The 21,773-nt window shown below is 40.4% G+C and overlaps 1 protein-coding gene across 8 annotated transcripts in view; it reads left to right on the top strand.

The window, feature by feature from the left end:
• Positions 1-21,773, top strand: part of Ctnna3 (catenin alpha 3) — a 1,585,684-nt gene that overhangs the window by 695,617 nt on the left and 868,294 nt on the right. The window contains exon 8 of one of the 8 annotated variants that reach the window (XR_010060727.1): positions 4,143-4,235. The exons of the other annotated variants lie outside the window; for them this stretch is intronic. The gene's annotated coding sequence lies outside the window, so the exon portion shown is untranslated. The remainder of the gene's footprint in view (positions 1-4,142; positions 4,236-21,773) is intronic. 8 annotated transcript variants of the gene reach the window in all.

Raw genomic sequence — 21,773 nt, 5'->3', positions numbered from 1 at the left:
AGTCCAGGGTCAGTCCATGTATAGTCTTTAGGTAGTGGCTTAGTCTCTGGAAGCTCTGGTTGCTTGGCATTATTGTACATATGGGGTCTCGAGCCCCTTCAAGCTCTTCCAGTTCTTTCTCTGATTCCTTCAACGGGGGTCCTATTCTCAATTCAGTGGTTTGCTGCTTGCATACGCCTCTGTGTTTGCTGTATTCTGGCTGTGTCTCTCGGGAGAGATCTACATCCGGCTCCTGTCGGCTTGCACTTCTTTGCTTCATCCATCTTGTCTAATTGGATGGCTGTATATGCATGGGCCACATGTGGGGCAGGCTCTGAATGGGTGTTCCTTCTGTGTCTGTTTTAATCTTTGTCTCTCTATTCCCTGCCAAGGGTATTCTTATTCCCCTTTTAAAGAAGGAGTGAAGCATTCACATTTTGATCATCCGTCTTGAGTTTCATTTGTTCTAGGCATCTAGGGTAATTCAAGCATTTGGGCTAATAGCCACTTATCAATGAGTGCATACCATGTGTGTTTTTCTGTGATTGGGTTACCTCACTCAGGATGATATTTTCCAGTTCCGACCATTTGCCTACGAATTTCATAAGGTCATTGTTTTTGATAGCTGAGTAATATTCCATTGTGTAGATGTACCACATTTTCTGTATCCATTCCTCTGTTGAAGGGCATCTGGGTTCTTTCCAGCTTCTGGCTTTATAAATAAGGCTGCTATGAACATAGTGGAGCATGTGTCTTTGTTATATGTTGGGGCATCTTTTGGGTATATGCTCAAGAGAGGTATAGCTGGGTCCTCAGGTAGTTCAATGTGCAATTTTCTGAGGAGCCTCCAGACTGATTTCCAGAATGGTTGTACCAGTCTGCAATCCCACCAACAATGGAGGAGTGTTCCTCTTTCTCCGCATCCTCGCCAGCATCTGCTGTCACCTGAGTTTTTGATCTTAGCCATTCTCACTGGTGTGAGTTTTATCTCACATTTATGACCCATAATATTTTAGGATTTTACTGATATTCCAACACCACACAAATATAACCAAGGATGTAGCATCATTATTTGCTTCCTGCTTCCCATGACAAAATTGCTATTAAGTTAATATTGACTTGATTGATAACCCATAGCTTATGAAAACTGTGAAGAACAGAATCAAAGGGAATGCTAGGTAAGTTTTCATTGTTGTTCAGTTTTAAAGAAATGTTAAGAATCATTCTCACTTTTCTTCTCTCTATTTTAAATTCGTGTATCAGTCTGGGTTAGCCTGTGACAGAGTGGTCTTTATTTGTCCTAAGTGGTACCTGTTTGACATTTCCAATCACCAAAGCAGTTCAAACCCTCCCACTTCCTGTTGTACTATGTTGTTCCGGTCTAGTCCGCAACCACACTGACCACCAAGTGCTGGCCTAACCACTCTCCAGTATGGGACTCTGATTCCTATATTCCATGTATCACGTTGATTTCTTACTCAATTTGCTAACCCAGCTTTGTAAGTGATTCCTCAGAAAGAATGAACATGAAATGGGGAGTCCATATCAGGGGCTTTTGTATCTTCACTCCGCCCGCTTCTGATTGATTGGTTCTTGCGCATGCACCTGGGGTTCTGTCTTGTAAACCATTTTCTTCCAGGACCTTCAGTGCAAGATTCTGGTGTGGCTTCGTGGCCGCTGAGAAGCAGACACTCTTCAGATTTGCCCTCTCTTAAATGATTAATCTTTTATTTTCCCTCCAGATGCTTTCGTTCTTTACTTGCCAAGGTATTTGGAAGCCAGGGTCTACTTTAGTTTGAATCTTTATTCATTCACTCTGTAGTACTTGGTGAACCATTCAAGTCTAGAGACTTGTGCTCTTTGGCTTTATGGAAATTTCTTGTATTAAAAATTATTTTATTTTATGCATATGAGTGCTTTCCCTGCATGCATTTCCATGCATCCTGTCCTTACTTGGTGCCAAAGGAGGGCAGAAGAGGGCATCGGGTCTTCTGGAACTGGAGTTACATAAGGTTCACCGAGCCATCTAACTAGCCTCTGGACCCCGTGTGTGTGTGTGTGTGTGTGTGTGTGTGTGTGTGTGTGTGTGTGTGTGTGTGTAAATTTATTCTCCATATTTTCTTTGTTCTCTCTGGAATTATTATTTTGGAAGATTTTAGGCTTCCTGGATTGGTACTTTGATTTTTTTCTTTTCATCTCCTCATCTTTTTATCTTTACTACAGCTCTATGCTGTGATCCTTTATGTATTTACTAAAAACTTAGATATCAGTAAACGATGTCAAATCCACATGTGCTGATACCCCTGTGTGAGAATTGCTGTAATTTTACTGTAATGACTCGGGTAGGACCGCTGTTTAAAATAGTTGTAAGCTTAGAGTAAGCATTATGTAGTCTCCATAGAAAATGTTTGCTGACACCTGAACTCCCATCCCAACTTGCATAACCTTATCTGTTGACATCACTAACTCCTTCCTGTGTAATTTTGACTTGTCTTCATTGTATACTTTCTCTGTGTAACAGAAGCAATGCCTTTTCTCATGCTTACGGCATTATTTGGAATACTTTGGGATAAAATTTCTTTCTTCTGATGTAATTTGTCGATTTATTTTGGTCCATTCCATGATGGGACCTTTTAAAAACCATTAAGATGATTGTGTCTTCATTAGCCTGATGAGTACATCAGACTCTGAAGGCTGATGGAACGCTCCTTCTGTGCAGGCAAGGTTTAGGCTATGGATTTTGTGTCAGTAATATTAGATAGTGATTACACACTGTCTTTTTCATGGAGAAAAACTCTAGACGCATATGTGGACGTGTTTTTTTTCTACCAAAACCGATCGCCAACTTCCTTCATGGACGCTCTGAACTTGCTGCTAGCATTCTCTGCACAAAGACCAGGGAATGGCCCTGAGGACAGAACCCCTGTTGGGCTCCTTAACCTCACTACAGGGTACCAGTATCACTTGGTGTTGGCTTGAAGTTAACAGAAAACCAGCTCTGATATCTTAAAAAGAATAGGGAAGTTTGGAGAGACTAATGGGAAGGTATGACTGATTTAATTATAATTATAATCTCAAAAATAGAAAATATAACATTTTACAGAGAGAGCCTAGGTTCTGGTTGCTTGAGATGAATAGAGAGATACAGTAGTTGACCACTGTCTGTGAAAGCTTTAAAGCCAGTCCCCACAGTTCTGGTGACATCTTCCTGCTGCTTCTTGAATTCAGGCCAGTGCTGCACAAACAAGGATCTCCCTTTGCTAAGTATGCAAGTTCATCTGTCACACATTTGGTCCTTTCTCACAGAGGCTGTTCCTCCATCTTTCCCCCTCTGTATCTCCATTGTTTTCACTATTTCATTAGTTTTGAGGTAGAGGTAATTAGATGGGTAGCTGGCCATGTTTTGGGTAGGAACTTTATTAGTAGATGTTTTGCATGGCAAGTGTGATAGAGCGAGCAAAGAAATGGGTACAACTGCTTTGTAGAGCAGTACCACAGCTCATGGATGGAGATGGGGGATTAGTGCATGAGGAAACTGCTCCCTCCATTGATACCTAGTCCTTATACCCTGCCAGAGAAAGACTGGCTGCTCAACGGCCTCTGAATGTGCACACTCCCTATAGCCTCGAAGGCAAAAGAGCCTTGGGTAGATGTTTCTCATCAAAGAAGCCTACTTGGCTCCTCTCATTTCTTCTTCTGTGAGCTGTGGTGAAAATACACAACTCCACCTTCATCAGTTCAGTTACTGGTGAAATTAGTATTCGCCATGGTGGGTTTGTGTCATGTCCTATTCGCAACCTTGAGAGGGAAAGACGAGTAAACCACACTAATCATTAGGGAAGAGGGAAGAAAATATCATGTAGATGTTTGGAGACAGTCATAACTGAGAGACTGGAGATACTTTTAATCTACTAGATGAGACAAAGGAAATACAGCAAAACCATAAAAATGCACAAAAAAGAAGGGGGATCAGGAAAAGATATCAAAACAAAACACGATAAAATAATATGACTAAAATAAATTCAAATAGGTCCTTCTCTACGTGCATCAAGAGAGACAATACCAAAAACGAAACAGTGAAACAGGTAAAAAGACAAAAATACATCCAAGGCAATGGTTTGATCATTGAAACTTTAGTACATTAAGAAAATTCTGCATTTCAGGTGTGTATATCATGATGTTATCAGCATGTTCACTGGAGCTGTCACAGTTACTTCTCAGAGGCACAGAATGTCATGGGGTGACTGTAGGTAGAGGTAAGGAGCGCTTATTATCTGTCTGTCTGTCTATCTATCTATCTATCCATCTATCTTCTATCTATCTATCTATCTATCTATCTATCTATCTATCTATCTATCTAAATTCTAAAGATCAAAGAATGTAAGCAGGACGGGTAAGAACAACTGTAGTAATGTATGTTTGGAAGTACAGTGCGAACCCCATTGCCTCATACAATAACCTAAAGAGGAATACAGAATAGTGGAAGCAAAAATAGAAAGTGCCTGAAAAAAATGTGTTTTAAAATATCTCTTCTGTGTTATAACTTAGGCATGGGTAGGAATGGAGTGTGTGGAGTATACTTAGAAGGAATAGAAATTTTCAAACCATTGTGCCCCTGCAAGCTATGCGTCTTTTTAATTTTATACTGTACATTACAGTTAATGAAAAAGTAATTATTTTAATAAATTTATAAATGTAATAATGATAAATTGATAAATAATAAATTAAAATTACTAATGATGGAGTCCCTTAAACCAATAGCTTCCTTAAAAAGAGGATTTCCTAATTTTGTGGTGAAAGAAAGCTAACAGAATCTTATATGAATATTTCTTTTAAAAAAAACCACTAGATTGAAGTATGTATATTTTCCACTTTTTTGCATCCAAATATTTTTCAAATTATTGGTAATAATTTAGAATAATCTTTTTCAAACAGGAAAAATGTTTCACTTTGGTGGTTTAAAATTTGTTTTTGTGACTAGACCAACATTAGAAAACAACTCTGCTGGACCTGCAATAGGGAACCAGGCAAACTGTGGTTGTGCATGACTGTACTTGTGTGTCCATGTGAGCTTATATCTCTTAGACATAGAGCTGAGGATGGCAACCGGATGCTCATGTATTTTAGTGCCTGACCCCCATTTTTGAAACTGCTTTGGAAAGATTAGAAATTGTGGTCTCTTTGGAGAGGGGTTGTGTCATTGACCATGGACTTCAAGGTTTCAAATCCCACTCTATTCTTAGTCAGCTCTCTTTCTACCTCATGGTAGTGTCTCAGGATATGAGCTCCTTGCTCTACTGCCTGCCTGATGGCATAGTACTCATCATGATAGGTCATGGATGCTGACTCTCTGAAACTGTAGGTATGAAATAAATGCTTTTTTTTTTAAAAAAATAAGTTACCTTGGTCATGGTGTCTTGTCACAGCAATAGAAAAGTAACTAAGACAGAAAGTAAATTTGATGCATGGCATAAGTTTGTATCTGCTTATTGACTAATATATACTTATATCCAAAGCCGAAGACAGGCATCACATGGGAATTTGTTTTTTGTATTCATTGTCTCTGCCTAGACCATACTTTCTCTTAGAGCAAACAGTTTTCTTTTAAAGACAATAACTTACATTTGTTCCACATACTTCTTCTCTATAGACTCTCGTTGGGATGGCAAAACTACATGGTATATGTAATTTCAAGCTCGGGGCTTTCCTTCTGAGACACTCTCGACCTGTATCTAGAGGAACCCAAACAATTAAGCATATTATTCCACGGTCAGGCCATTAGTCCCAATCCTTAAGCTTTGTGTATTTTTCATGGCTACTTCTAGAAGACTCAAGAGGTTTTATATAATTTCAAGTGGCTTACAGGCTTTGCAAGTTAAACTTGGAAAATAGTAATAATACCAAGTAATAGTGATTTGAAGGCTTAAGAGACTTACAGAATTGTTTAGGATTCCAGAGATTATTTTTTCCAAGCCACATTCCACAAGTCCAAACACAGAATCCTAGAGAGAAGTTTCAAATGCCCAACTCAAATATGAGACAAAGGCAGAGGGGCTTTGGCTCTTTGCTATCCACCTGTTTCTTGGAAGCATCCTATCTACCTCAGAGAATTTAGAATGCTTTTCTGTGAAGAAAAAAAAAGAGAGAACACAATAATGAAAATTATATGTAATTTCTCTTCTATGCTCATAAAGACTTACTCACCCAACCTGAACTTAAAATGCGATTTTTAAATGAAAAGGAGATAAATTTGTCGACTTAATTCTTTATGCTCCTTTTCATTATCATGATAGCGTGTATTTGTTCAGAATGCAACAGCCATGGTGTCACCATCTAAAGGTAATCCCCATTAGTATTTTGGCAACTTGACAACATGTTCATCAACTTATACCTAAAGTGTCATACTCCTTACATTGGGCAAAATAGCAGTGGCTTTGAAATTTTGTGGTGTTTATGCTTGGGCTGTGTAGGGACAAGATAATTATTCAAGGCTGTTTCTTTTTTTCTCTACTTCTTATCTGTGACATTCTCTCCAGTGGCCCAAGTGAGGCACCTTATTGTATTTGTAAATTTAAAAATTAGTATGGGCTGGGAATATAACTCAGTGGTAGACCACTTGCCCACCATACATGGAATATTGGGCATGGTCCTTAGCACTGACAACAAACAAACAACAAACACAAGTATTTTTAAAAAGTGGATAAATCAAAATAGAATGTAAAAATACAATATAGTACACAAAAGTATTCTAATACATGGTGAAGAAGGCTGGATGCAGAGCAAACCAGGAAGAGCCTTACCTGAAGTCTTTACGTATCCTGATTCTTTCAGGTTTGCTTGTGTCAATTGTCTTCTCTGCACTAGAGAGGGAATCAAGAGAAAAAACTCAAATGAATTCTCATCATCAGTCTTCGTCAATGTTCTATTGCTAGGAAGAGACGCCATGACCACATCAAGTCTTATGAAGGAAAGCAGGTGCAGGAAGAAAGGGCCAGTGGGCCTGGATTGGGCCCTTGAACCCTCAAAGCCCACCCCCAGTGACATTCTACCTCCATCAAGGCCACAGCTACTCCCGCAAAGCCACGTCTCCTATTCCCTCCCAAAGAGTGTCACTCCCCCGATGACTAAGCATTCAAACATATGAGCCTACAAGGACTGTTCTTATTCAAACCCACCACACAGTGTTTAATCTAGTGTGGGATGCGGATAACTAACTCCATACAACAGTATTGTGTGTTATCATGAACAAAAGCACAGGGAATGTTGTTGATGTCCCAGAAATGACATTATTCAGACTCAACTTAAAAGCCCAAGAAGTATCTATTACTATTAACAGTTAACAATATCTATATCTATTAACAATTCCTGTAGAGCAGTTACAAAAATTAATGATATTACACAACACCACCTACCATATTCTCAAACATTTCATAAATTCTCAGTAGAGACAATTACGGTATTAGCCTTGACTAGTACTCATTATAACCAGGACCTGTTAGTGAGCACTTATCAGATGCTAGACGCCAAAAGACCAAGTAAGAATTATTACTGTCTTCAATCTTGCAGTTCAAGGTGTCTTCAGGACACCCGTTTATTCTGAACATTTGTTAAAACAGATGAAGTGCAATGAGGAGAGCTTACATAAGATTCTTGCCCATGTGAACTGTAACTTGACCAAGACAAATGTAGACCCCTTGTCAGAAACAAATGTCTAGCAGCTTGTATACCACAGGGAACTGACATGAAGTCATACTGACCCTGAAGAGGGTTAAAATAAGGCAAAGCCTTCAAAGTCACTGTGAGGCATGGGGTGTGGAAGGAGAAGTTTTTACCTCATAATGAAGAAATCAATGTGGAGTCCTGATCCTGCTCTTCTGTTCTTTCCCATGGGAAAATCAGGTGTCACGGGCACTTATGCAAAGCAACCTGGCATGTGGCAAGAACTAACTTCATTTAGATTCTTCAGCATCAGATGCAATTTGAGGCCGTCAAATACAGCTAGTCAAGGCTTTCAAGCCAACAATGTGTGTAGTCAAGCCAAGATCATGTCTTCTGCAGTATTAACATGACTGCTATGCAAAACGTGTCTCTTATGTTAGAACAACTCATGTTGATGCTTTCAGATTGACCTCCAATTTTTCTTGGTTTGTCTCTATGACAGCCTGTTCTGTTTCTATTTCATCTGCTTTTGTTTGTTTGATTTTTGTTTTTTTAACTAATTTATTTCATCTGCATAAAAATAAGAACTGAAGAAACTTTCTCCTACATATGTAGTTGTAGCAGCAAAGGTATCTTAGTGTCTACTGGGGATAAATATGTCCAACTATTAGATATTGGTGCTTTGCTCTGAATTTAGCTGATGGCTTCATGAACTGAGGGCTTTAATGTTGTAAAAACCCATTGTGTATCATTCATAGTGGGAAATTAGGACAATTTTAAGTTCAGCTAAGACACAATACTAGTTTTCTTTTCCTTTACCACAGAAAGTCACTCAAAAACAACTTGAGAAGTATCTATTAACCCTTACAATGTAGTCCTGGCAGATATATTTTATATGTTTTAAAGGAATAGACCAACCAAGGTGATTGATTATATTTCATTATATACATTGTATAAATGTATGGAATTATGAAATAGTAATTCACTACCAATAGGTATATTGCAAATTGTCTACTTGATTATCATAAATATTCTATGTGAAAGTTGTTATAATCACAAAGTCAGAGCGGTAGAGTAACCAGGAGCACTACCAATATCAAGTTTATAAGAATAGTTTTTTTCCTATTTGTTTTTATTTTTTTCTTTTCTTTTCTTTTCTTTTCTTTTTTTTTTTTGGAGCTGGGGACCGAACCCAGGGCCTTGCGCTTGCTAGGCAAGCGCTCTACCACTGAGTTAAGTCCCCAACGCCTTATTTGTTTTCAAATTGCTTTTTAGCAAGAAAAATAATGACACAAATTAGGAAACCAGAAAACCTGGAAAAGTATGAGACACTGAAGGCCTCAGTTGTAAAGATAACTAAAATACTGCTGAGAGAGCGTGAGGGGTATGTGGGACTGAAAGATGCGACGTCTCAACTTTATCTATTTGTACATTTAATGCAACATGATCAAAACTGCAGGAGGAGCTTTTATTCGATCTTATGCTTTAATATTTTTTCCATTGCCTGGTATTTTGTTATGTAATTTTCCAAGCATATGCATAATTATGGAGGGTAACTTAATGTACATCTCTGACCTGTCCCTCAGGCTCGATGTGAACCACAAATGGCATATATATGCCAACTAGACTTTACTTATATTCTAATTGTCACTCTATACTCATGCATGACTTTGAAGCACACCTCAGATATCAAAGAAGCTAGGTACATGCCACTCTTAAAGATATGGACTGTATGAGAACAGTATTGTCTGGGTTGGGAAGACAGCTCACTGGCTGCATAGTACTTTCGACATTGTATAAAGACCTTTTGTGTGGATTCCCAGCATCCACATAAAAGGCAGACGTGACAGCTCATCTGTAAACCCAGGGTTTAATGGACAGAGGCAGAGTATCCTGCAGGGGTGGCTGGCTCCTGATTTAGCACGAGACCCTGCTTTATTAAAGTGAACAATGATGCAAGAAGATACTGGATGTTAACCTAGTTTGCCCATGAATGTGCACAAACATGGGAATACCTATGCAGACATACACATAATCGTTCATTTATGTGTACACACACAAATAGCTGTACAAGCATATACATGAGAAAAAATGCAAAAACTGTATTTCTAGGATGCTGTCATCCTGCTTTTAAAAGTTGGAAAGTGCTGCTGTTGTCAAATCAAATACTTATGAACATCAAGTTCAACAAGTGTACACAGACATACATGCATGCACACATATACATAACACATGACACATTATAACACAGAACATATACATAACGTATCATATGTAATATACAAAACATAATATGTAAGATATAACATATACAATTAATATCTATATATACCTATCTATATAGGTGTATATATACTAGCAATATATACTTTACTATATAGGTATATATTATACTAGCAAAGGTCATAAGCTGTTTGTCTTTCTAACTACCACAAACAACTGTGACAACTAGACTATAACTTTAGGACTTTGGGACTCAAATGTCTAATATTTTAAATGTGTTTAAATCCTAAAGAAGCAAGAAAAAGTTGACGTGGGATCTATTTCAGTCTACTAAAATACCCTGCACATATTTTAAATGGGCCATTTCTATTATTTTTCTCTCCATAGCTCTTTAGATGGCTCTTATATCACATAATGAACACAACCCCTCCATGTCCCACCTCCAGTTTTTTTTTTTTTTTTATTAACTTGAGTATTTCTTATATATATTTCGAGTGTTATTCCCTTTCCCGGTTTCCGGGCAAACATCCCCCTCCCCCCCCCTTCCTTATGGGTGTTCCCCTCCCAACCCTCCCCCCATTGCCGCCCTCCCCCCATAGACTAGTTCACTGTGGGTTCAGTCTTAGCAGGACCCAGGGCTTCCCCTTCCACTGGTGCTCTTACTAGGATATTCATTGCTACCTATGGGGTCAGAGTCCAGGGTCAGTCCATGTATAGTCTTTAGGTAGTGGCTTAGTCCCTGGAAGCTCTGGTTGCTTGGCATTGTTGTACTTTTGGGGTCTCGAGCCCCTTCAAGCTCTTCCAGTTCTTTCTCTGATTCCTTCAATAGGGGACCTATTCTCAGTTCAGTGGTTTGCTGCTGGCATTCGCCTCTATATTTGCTGTATTCTGGCTGTGTCTCTCAGGAGCGATCTACATCCGGCTCCTGTCGGTCTGCACTTCTTTGCTTCATCCATCTTGTCTAATTGGGTGGCTGTATATGTATGGGCCACATGTGGGGCAGGCTCTGAATGGGTGTTCCTTCAGTCTCTGTTTTAATCTTTGCCTCTCCCTTCCCTGCCAAGGGTATTCTTTTTCCTCATTTAAAGAAGGAGTGAAGCATTCACATTTTGATCATCTGTCTTGAGTTTCGTTTGTTCTAGGGATCTAGGGTAATTCAAGCATTTGGGCTAATAGCCACTTATCAATGAGTGCATACCATGTATGTCTTTCTGTGATTGGGTTAGCTCACTCAGGATGATATTTTCCAGTTCCAACCATTTGCCTACGAATTTCATAAACTCGTTGTTTTTGATAGCTGAGTAATATTCCATTGTGTAGATGTACCACATTTTCTGTATCCATTCCTCTGTTGAAGGGCATCTGGGTTCTTTCCAGCTTCTGGCTATTATAAATAAGGCTGCGATGAACATAGTGGAGCACGTGTCTCTTTTATATGTTGAGGCATCTTTTGGGTATATGCCCAAGAGAGGTATAGCTGGATCATCAGGCAGTTCAATGTCCAATTTTCTGAGGAACCTCCAGACTGATTTCCAGAATGGTTTTACCAGTCTGCAATCCCACCAACAATGGAGGAGTGTTCCTCTTTCTCCACATCCTCGCCAGCATCTGCTGTCACCTGAGTTTTTGATCTTAGCCAATCGCACTGGTGTGAGGTGAAATCTCAGGGTTGTTTTGATTTGCATTTCCCTTATGACTAAAGATGTTGAACATTTCTTTAGGTGTTTCTCAGCCATTCGGCATTCCTCAGTTGTGAATTCTTTGTTTAGCTCTGAACCCCATTTTTTAATAGGGTTATTTGTTTCCCTGCGGTCTAACTTCTTGAGTTCTTTGTATATTTTGGAAATAAGGCCTCTATCTGTTGTAGGATTGGTAAAGATCTTTTCCCAATCTGTTGGTTGCCGTTTTGTCCTAACCACAGTGTCCTTTGCCTTACAGAAGCTTTGCAGTTTTATGAGATCCCATTTGTCGATTCTTGATCTTAGAGCATAAGCCATTGGTGTTTTGTTCAGGAAATTTTTTCCAGTGCCCATGTGTTCCAGATGCTTCCCTAGTTTTTCTTCTATTAGTTTGAGTGTGTCTGGTTTGATGTGGAGGTCCTTGATCCACTTGGACTTAAGCTTTGTACAGGGTGATAAGGATGGATCGATCTGCATTCTTCTACATGTTGCCTTCCAGTTGAACCAGCACCATTTGCTGAAAATACTATCTTTTTTCCATTGGATGGTTTTGGCTCCTTTGTCAAAAATCAAGTGACCATAGGTGTGTGGGTTCATTTCTGGGTCTTCAATTCTATTCCATTGGTCTATCTGTCTGTCTCTGTACCAATACCACGCAGTTTTTATCACTATTGCTCTGTAATACTGCTTGAGTTCAGGGATAGTGATTCCTCCAGAAGTCCTTTTATTGTTGAGGATAGCTTTAGCTATCCTGGGTTTTTTGTTATTCCAGATGAATTTGCAAATTGTTCTGTCTAACTCTTTGAAGAATTGGATTGGTATTTTGATGGGGATTGCATTGAATCTGTAGATTGCTTTTGGTAAAATGGCCATTTTTACCATATTAATCCTGCCAATCCATGAGCATGGGAGATCTTTCCATCTTCTGAGGTCTTCTTCAATTTCTTTCCTCAGTGTCTTGAAGTTCTTATTGTACAGATCTTTTACTTGCTTGGTTAAAGTCACACCGAGGTACTTTATATTATTTGGGTCTATTATGAAGGGTGTCGTTTCCCTAATTTCTTTCTCGGCTTGTTTCTCTTTTGTATAGAGGAAGGCAACTGATTTATTTGAGTTAATTTTATACCCAGCCACTTTGCTGAAGTTGTTTATCAGCTTTAGTAGTTCTCTGGTGGAACTTTTGGGATCACTTAAATATACTATCATGTCATCTGCAAATAGTGATATTTTGACCTCTTCTTTTCCGATCTGTATCCCTTTGATCTCCTTTTGTTGTCTGATTGCTCTGGCTAGAACTTCAAGAACTATATTGAATAAGTAGGGAGAGAGTGGGCAGCCTTGTCTAGTCCCTGATTTTAGTGGGATTGCTTCAAGTTTCTCTCCATTTAGTTTAATGTTAGCAACTGGTTTGCTGTATATGGCTTTTACTATGTTTAGGTATGGGCCTTGAATTCCTATTCTTTCCAGGACTTTTATCATGAAGGGGTGTTGAATTTTGTCAAATGCTTTCTCAGCATCTAATGAAATGATCATGTGGTTCTGTTCTTTCAGTTTGTTTATATAATGGATCACGTTGATGGTTTTCCGTATATTAAACCATCCCTGCATGCCTGGGATGAAGCCTACTTGATCATGGTGGATGATTGTTTTGATGTGCTCTTGAATTCGGTTTGCCAGAATTTTATTGAGTATTTTTGCGTCGATATTCATAAGGGAAATTGGTCTGAAGTTCTCTTTCTTTGTTGTGTCTTTGTGTGGTTTAGGTATAAGAGTAATTGTGGCTTCATAGAAGGAATTCGGTAGGGCTCCATCTGTTTCAATTTTGTGGAATAGTTTGGATAATATTGGTATGAGGTCTTCTATGAAGGTTTGATAGAATTCTGCACTAAACCCGTCTGGACCTGGGCTCTTTTTGGTTGGGAGACCTTTAATGACTGCTTCTATTTCCTTAGGAGTTATGGGGTTGTTTAACTGGTTTATCTGTTCCTGATTTAACTTCGATACCTGGTATCTGTCTAGGAAATTGTCCATTTCCTGAAGATTTTCAAATTTTGTTGAATATAGGTTTTTATAGTAAGATCTGATGATTTTTTGTATTTCCTCCGAATCTGTAGTTATGTCTCCCTTTTCATTTCTGATTTTGTTAATTTGGACGCACTCTCTGTGTCCTCTCGTTAGTCTGGCTAAGGGTTTATCTATCTTGTTGATTTTCTCAAAGAACCAACTTTTGGTTCTGTTGATTCTTTCTATGGTCCTTTTTGTTTCTACTTGGTTGATTTCAGCTCTGAGTTTGATTATTTCCTGCCTTCTACTCCTCCTGGGTGTATTTGCTTCTTTTTGTTCTAGAGCTTTTAGGTGTGCTGTCAAGCTGCTGACATATGCTCTTTCCTGTTTCTTTCTGCAGGCACTCAGCGCTATGAGTTTTCCTCTTAGCACAGCTTTCATTGTGTCCCATAAGTTTGAGTATGTTGTATCTTCATTTTCATTAAATTCTAAAAAGTTTTTAATTTCTTTCTTTATTTCTTCCTTGACCAGGTTATCATTGAGTAGAGCATTGTTCAATTTCCACATATATGTGGGCATTCTTCCCTTATTGTTATTGAAGACCAGTTTTAGGCCGTGGTGGTCCGATAGCACGCATGGGATTATTTCTATCGTTCTGTACCTGTTGAGGCCCGTTTTTTGACCAATTATATGGTCAATTTTGGAGAAAGTACCATGAGGAGCTGAGAAGAAGGTATATCCTTTTGCTTTAGGATAGAATGTTCTATAAATATCCGTTAAGTCCATTTGGCTCATGACTTCTCTTAGTCTGTCGACATCACTGTTTAATTTCTGTTTCCATGATCTGTCCATTGATGAGAGTGGGGTGTTGAAATCTCCCACTATTATTGTGTGAGGTGCAATGTGTGTTTTGAGCTTTAGTAAGGTTTCTTTTACATATGTAGGTGCCCTTGTATTTGGGGCATAGATATTTAGGATTGAGAGTTCATCTTGGTTGATTTTTCCTTTGATGAATATGAAGTGTCCTTCCTTATCTTTTTTGATGACTTTTAGTTGGAAATTGATTTTATTTGATATTAGAATGGCTACTCCAGCTTGCTTCTTCTGACCATTTGCTTGGAAAGTTGTTTTCCAGCCTTTCACTCTGAGGTAGTGTCTGTCTTTGTCTCTGAGGTGTGTTTCCTGTAGGCAGCAGAATGCAGGGTCCTCGTTGCGTATCCAGTTTGTTAATCTATGTCTTTTTATTGGGGAGTTGAGGCCATTGATATTGAGAGATATTAAGGAATAGTGATTATTGCTTCCCGTTATATTCATATTTGATGTGAGGTTATGTTTGTGTGCTTTCATTCTCTTTGTTTTGTTGCCAAGACGATTAGTTTCTTGCTTCTTCTAGGGTATAGCTTGCCTCCTTATGTTGGGCTTTACCATTTATTATCCTTTGTAGTGCTGGATTTGTAGAAAGATATTTTGTAAATTTGGTTTTGTCATGGAATATCTTGGTTTCTCCATCAATGTTAATTGAGAGTTTTGCTGGATACAGTAATCTGGGCTGGCATTTGTGTTCTCTTAGGGTCTGTATAACATCAGTCCAGGATCTTCTGGCCTTCATAGTTTCTGGCGAGAAGTCTGGTGTGATTCTGATAGGTCTCCCTTTATATGTTACTTGACCTTTTTCCCTTACTGCTTTTAATATTCTTTCTTTATTTTGTGCGTTTGGTGTTTTGACAATTATGTGACGGGAGGTGTTTCTTTTCTGGTCCAATCTATTTGGAGTTCTGTAGGCTTCCTGTATGTCTATGGGTATCTCTTTTTTTAGGTTAGGGAAGTTTTCTTCTATGATTTTGTTGAAGATATTTACTGGTCCTTTGAGCTGGGAGTCTTCACTCTCTTCTATACCTATTATCCTTAGGTTTGATCTTCTCATTGAGTCCTGGATTTCCTGTATGTTTTGGACCAGTAGCTTTTTCCGCTTTACATTATCTTTGACAGTTGAGTCAATGATTTCTATGGAATCTTCTGCTCCTGAGATTCTCTCTTCCATCTCTTGTATTCTGTTGGTGAAGCTTGTATCTACAGCTCCTTGTCTCTTCTTTTGGTTTTCTATATCCAGGGTTGTTTCCATGTGTTCTTTCTTGATTGCTTCTATTTCCATTTTTAATTCCTTCAACTGTTTGATTGTGTTTTCCTGGAATTCTTTCAGGGATTTTTGCGATTCCTCTCTGTAGGCTTTTACTTGTTTATTAATGTTTTCCTGTGCTTCCCTAAGTGTGTTCAGGTCTTTCCTGAAGTCCTCCAGCATCATGATCAAATATGATTTTGAAACTAGATCTTGCTTTTCTGGTGTGTTTGGATATTCCATGTTTGTTTTGGTGGGAGAATTGGGCTCCGATGATGGCATGTAGTCTTGGTTTCTGTTGCTTGGGTTCCTGCGCTTGCCTCTCGCCATCAGATTATCTCTAGTGTTACTTTGTTCTGCTATTTCTGACAGTGGCTAGACTGTCCTATAAGCCTGTGTGTCAGGAGTGCTGTATACCTGTTTTCCTCTCTTTCAGTCAGTTATGGGGACAGAGTGTTCTGCTTTCGGGCGTGTAGTTTTTCCTCTCTACAGGTCTTCAGCTGTTCCTGTGGGCCTGTGTCTTGAGTTCACCAGGCAGCTTTCTTGCAGCAGAAAATTTGGTATTACCTGTGGTCCCGAGGCTCAGGTTTGCTCGTGGGGTGCTGTCCAGGGGCTCTCTGCAGCGGCAGCAACCAGGAAGACCTGTGCCGCCCCTTCCGGGAGCTTCAGTGCACCAGGGTTCCAGATGGTCTTTGGCTTTTTCCTCTGGCGTCCGAGATGTGTGTGCAGGGAGCAGTCTCTTCTGGTTTCCCAGGCCTGTCTGCCTCTCTGAAGGTTTAGCTCTCCCTCCCACGGGATTTGGGTGCAGAGAACTGTTTATCCGGTCTGTTTCCTTCAGGGTCCGGCGGTGTCTGTGGCAGGGGTCCTGCCGCTCCTGGGCCCTCCCCAACGGGAGCCCAGAGGCCTTATACAGTTTCCTCTTGGGCCAGGGATGTTGGCAGGGGTGAGCAGTGTTGGTGGTCTCTTCCGCTCTGCAGCCTCAGGAGTGCCCACCTGACCAGGCGGTTGGGTCTCTCTCTCACCGGGTCTGGGAGCAGAGAGCTGCTGCGGGCCGGGATCCGCGGGTGTGGGACTTCCGGTAAACACAGAACGTGCCCGGTTCTAGAGAAATTCTGCTTCCGTGTGTCCCAAGCTCACCAGGCAGCTTTCTTGCAGCAGAAAATTTGGTCTTACCTGTGGTCCCGAGGCTCAAGTTCGCTCGTGGGGTGCTGCCCAGGGGCTCTCTGCAGAGGCAGCAACCAGGAAGACCTGTGCCGCCCCTTCCGGGAGCTTCAGTGCACCAGGGTTCCAGATGGTCTTTGGCTTTTTCCTCTGGCGTCCGAGATGTGTGTGCAGGGAGCAGTCTCTTCTGGTTTCCCAGGCCTGTCTGCCTCTCTGAAGGTTTAGCTCTCCCTCCCACGGGATTTGGGTGCAGAGAACTGTTTATCCGGTCTGTTTCCTTCAGGGTCCGGCGGTGTCTGTGGCAGGGGTCCTGCCGCTCCTGGGCCCTCCCCAACGGGAGCCCAGAGGCCTTATACAGTTTCCTCTTGGGCCAGGGATGTTGGCAGGGGTGAGCAGTGTTGGTGGTCTCTTCCGCTCTGCAGCCTCAGGAGTGCCCACCTGACCAGGCGGTTGGGTCTCTCTCTCACCGGGTCTGGGAGCAGAGAGCTGCTGCGGGCCGGGATCCGCGGGTGTGGGACTTCCGGTAAACACAGAACGTGCCCGGTTCTAGAGAAATTCTGCTTCCGTGTGTCCCAAGCTCACCAGGCAGCTTTCTTGCAGCAGAAAATTTGGTCTTACCTGTGGTCCCGAGGCTCAGGTTTGCTCGTGGGGTGCTGTCCAGGGGCTCTCTGCAGCGGCAGCAACCAGGAAGACCTGTGCCGCCCCTTCCGGGAGCTTCAGTGCACCAGGGTTCCAGATGGTCTTTGGCTTTTTCCTCTGGCGTCCGAGATGTGTGTGCAGGGAGCAGTCTCTTCTGGTTTCCCAGGCCTGTCTGCCTCTCTGAAGGTTTAGCTCTCCCTCCCACGGGATTTGGGTGCAGAGAACTGTTTATCTGGTCTGTTTCCTTCAGGGTCCGGCGGTGTCTGTGGCAGGGGTCCTGCCGCTCCTGGGCCCTCCCCAACGGGAGCCCAGAGGCCTTATACAGTTTCCTCTTGGGCCAGGGATGTGGGCAGGGGTCCCACCTCCAGTTTTTAAGTGAATTGCAGCATTTTCAGTGTCTCCTTAGTACGCAGATCAGTTTCTAACCTTGAAGCTGAAAAAGCCCACTTTACACACATAAAATGTGGTATTTACAAAATCTCGCTTTCAACAGCAACACGACTTTTTGATTTGATGTCACAGTTAATTGGTTTCAATTATACACAAAAGCAAAAGCTGCTGAATTTTATATTTTTTGCTTAGTCAAGGGTATTGTGCGTAAGAAAAATCTACACGAAAATCTGAAGTGGAGTCCAAGTGAGAAAGACTAGGGAAATTATGAATGTTTTAATTAAATTATAAGTGCCCATTCTTGTAGGGTCAGAAGTACTACTTTTCAGTTGCTTTACAGTATCCTCCACTAAAATGTTTTATTTTTATTGTTACCCTTTGCTGATTTATCCTGGGGAAGCACTTAGGAGCTGACTGCACACTGTACAGCACCATCTAGAATTTACAAATGTTGAACACCCACTGCTTTTCCGAAAGCATTGTGTGAAAAGCATACATCTGTCTGTAAGGAACTTGCCCCATTTTCTGCTGGCTTCCTAGTAGAAAGGCTCCATGGACTTAGCTTGGGTTGGTGGTAACTTTTTCGGGAACATGTATAGCAAGTCAGAAGGACAACACACATCACAGCAAAGTGATTTCATTCATTCTCAAAAAGATCCAGTGTGCGTATTGAGTTGGGCGGGACACACGTCCTTGCTATTGTTTATACTGGGTTCATGGATGAAATAACTTAAATTTCTATTCTTGTCTGGGGAATCTTGCTTCCCTTGGCCTTGTGTGAGGGCAAGACACTGTCTTACAGCTGTAAATGTAAGATGGTGGGCCTTGTCTTTATTCTTGGTGCTCATTTATAATTCTGTGTAGTTGGTTTCCCCCGCTTTTTACTTCAGCTGCTTGCCCACTGCCTTTAGAAAACTCATGTCATACTAATTTCAATTGTCCTTACTGATGATACCATGATTATTAGAGGGCTTACACAATTGTTTGAATTATTCTAACAAAATCCACAGGGCTGAAATTAACTGTTGTAATTAGAATATACAGTGGGCATTTCTTGTTACATAGTGGTTAATGCAAAAACTCAGCTCTTTCCACCATGAGACTAGGAGAGAGTTTATTCTGGAGTCAAGTATGAATAACCATGGCTGGGTCAAATGGACTCAAAGGACCACAAATGCCATATTCCAACACAGGGATAGGTCCCTGAGGTTTCTATAGTCACAGAAGAAAATAAAATCGTAAGTCAAGGAACTTTGGAAATTCATAGCAAATGAATTTGGAAACATCAAGCAAATGGGTTCATAACAGAGTAAGGAAGTCTCTGCCACATATTTGAGTTGCTCTCTGATGACACTGCCTTTGGGTTGGTGGAAGCTGGTGGTCTGTTAATATACGTGGGGGGTTCCAGACATGAATTGCCAGATGCTACATCAGATGTAGCAGTGAGCAATAGATAGTTGCTAAGGGGTTGAAGATAGTTGATGATTGGCTGGCCACGTGCAACGTTATCAACCTGTAGAATGTTTACCACAGGTGTGATTCCTTTTATTCTAAGAGTTTCAATTCATTAGCCTAGTAAGAGCACCAGTGGAAGGGGAAGCCCTTGGTCCTGCTAAGACTGAACCCCCCAGTGAACGTGATTGTTGGGGGGAGGGTGGTAATGGGGGGAGGATGGGGAGAGGAACACCCATATAGAAGGGGAGGGGGGAGGGCTGGGGGGTGTTGGCCCAGAGACTGGGAAAGGGAATAACATTCGAAATGTAAATAAGAAATACTCAAGTTAATAAAGAAAAAAAGAAAAAAAAAAGAAATACAACACTCCAAAATAAAAAAAAAGAGTTTCAATTCATATAGTTTAGTTCCTAAAAACACAGAGTAGAAGTAATGAAAAAAGGAAAAACACATTGATTACTTTTCAAATTTCAGAACATATACCTGACATCATTTCAGACCTTAGTTCTTCCTGATGACTTTCTCTGATAGACAACTGGATACGAAGATTTGGGGGTCTCACCTCTCTCTCTCTCTCTCCTCATTTAAGCTTGACGGTTTGCTTTATGAGCTCAGATCACTTATAAACCTCACAGAAAAGCAGAGTCATTTGTTGCCACACATACTAATGCCTCAAAGAGACAACTAAACCTGAAAATCAAGAGGATGTTGCAATTGATAAAAGGCGTGAGCAGTCTTAAAAGATGTATAATCATCTTCATTCACACGGTGATTGGCTGTAAAGCCATTTATTCAAAATGGCTCCATGTGTACTCTTAGTTACCTCCTCTCTTGAGTGCGCGCTCATCCTGGTTTTGTCATCTGTCTACAGGATACACTTGTTCTTCCTGAAGTGAACCTGTCCTGCATTTTCAGTATTGAAATCACTTAATCGTATTTCTCAAGTAACCCACAGCATTAGGTATTCGAATTTCAAGCTGCAGTGTTCCTGGAGAAAGCTTAATAACTTCATTTTACGCACAGGCATGCTTAGCTAATTAGAACAATGAATGCTGCAGTTTAACCCTGGATGCCACTTTCTCTAGCTGCAAGGAAATACTGGATTTTCTCATTTTAAAAAAGTTTAGAAGGGAAAGTATTATTACCGGATCGTACTTCTTGAGTCTTTCAGAGAGAAAGTCCCCCTTTGAAAAGATCCAGGGTTAATACACACCGTGTCACAGTCCTCATCCATTGCTTTATAAATAAAAGCATCCTTGAGTGTTTTCCAGAACAGTAATGTGATGTGCAATATAGCTAATGAAATTAAAGCTATATTGTTTTTCTCTTCTAGAGGGAAATTTCACCATGTAATTAATTTTTTTTAAAAAAAAATCACTTTATTTTTCCAGTTTACTGAAAAACAAGAAACTGATCTGCAATAACAAGGCTAAAAGAACACTTTGCATTTTGATGTTTTGCTGACTTAAGGATCCAGGTTCTTGAAGCAACTGTGTGGATTTTCTGAGTTGTCTTTCAGCTACAACTGTACTTAAGGCCTGGAGATTTCTCTTTGAAAAGTGAATGTCTTAAGATTATATTAAGATTTCGGTAATGGTTTTCTACTTCAGAGCTTTAAATGGCTTGTTTACATGTTGTGTGGGGGCTGGGTCTATGCACAGGTCAGAGGGTCAGTTTTCAGGACTCAATTTTCTCCCTCCCTCTCTGAGCTGATAGAGGCTGGAACTGACCTCGTAATTTAGTCACTATTATCACTAAATTAAATTTTAACTTGGAGAAACAAGTTAGAGGAGACAAGGGACTTGAATTTGGTCAGACATCTAGCACATGTAGAACACGCTCAAAAATATCCAGGCCTGTGGGTGCCATCCATGACTTCACCTTGGCTTTACTAGGGATCCCTTCACTGGAGACATTTAGGCAGTAAGCCTGGTATTTCTAATCCAGGGGCAACCCAGGAGAGTGAGCCTTTAACATAATTCAGTGGTGGTTTGCAGCTTGTAGTCAGTTCCCCTCCTCTCACCTACCCCCTTTCTCCCTTCTCTGTTTTTTTTTTTCTCTAAAATACAGAGAAAGTAAATAATTAAAGGTTTTTGAAAAGATAGAAGCAGGTCCTGTGCATACACAGAGTTTGGAGGTATATATATATATATATATATATATATATATATATATATATATATACACATATATATAATTATATATATATATATAATTTTTTAAGGAGAAAACATGCTGAGTGATGACTCTCAGGGCAAAGACGAAGTTTGACTTACTTCACAATATGACTTTAAATGATGGATGTTGTGATCAAAACACCCGTTGAAATTCTGCCTTAGATACCTGTGGGGAAGTTCGGCTTTCTTAGAGCTAGGGCTTCCATGGTGAGAGGTACTTTATTAGAACCACCAGACACATTCATCACGACGTTAAACAGACGCAGACTGACTTCTGAAGAGGCACCACCACCA

The sequence above is a fragment of the Rattus norvegicus genome, chromosome 20, assembly GCF_036323735.1.
Source record: "Rattus norvegicus strain BN/NHsdMcwi chromosome 20, GRCr8, whole genome shotgun sequence".
In the NCBI taxonomy this organism is placed as follows: domain Eukaryota; kingdom Metazoa; phylum Chordata; class Mammalia; order Rodentia; family Muridae; genus Rattus; species Rattus norvegicus.
Note: the sequence above shows the minus strand (reverse complement) of the source record. Positions and strands in the feature narration are given on the sequence as shown.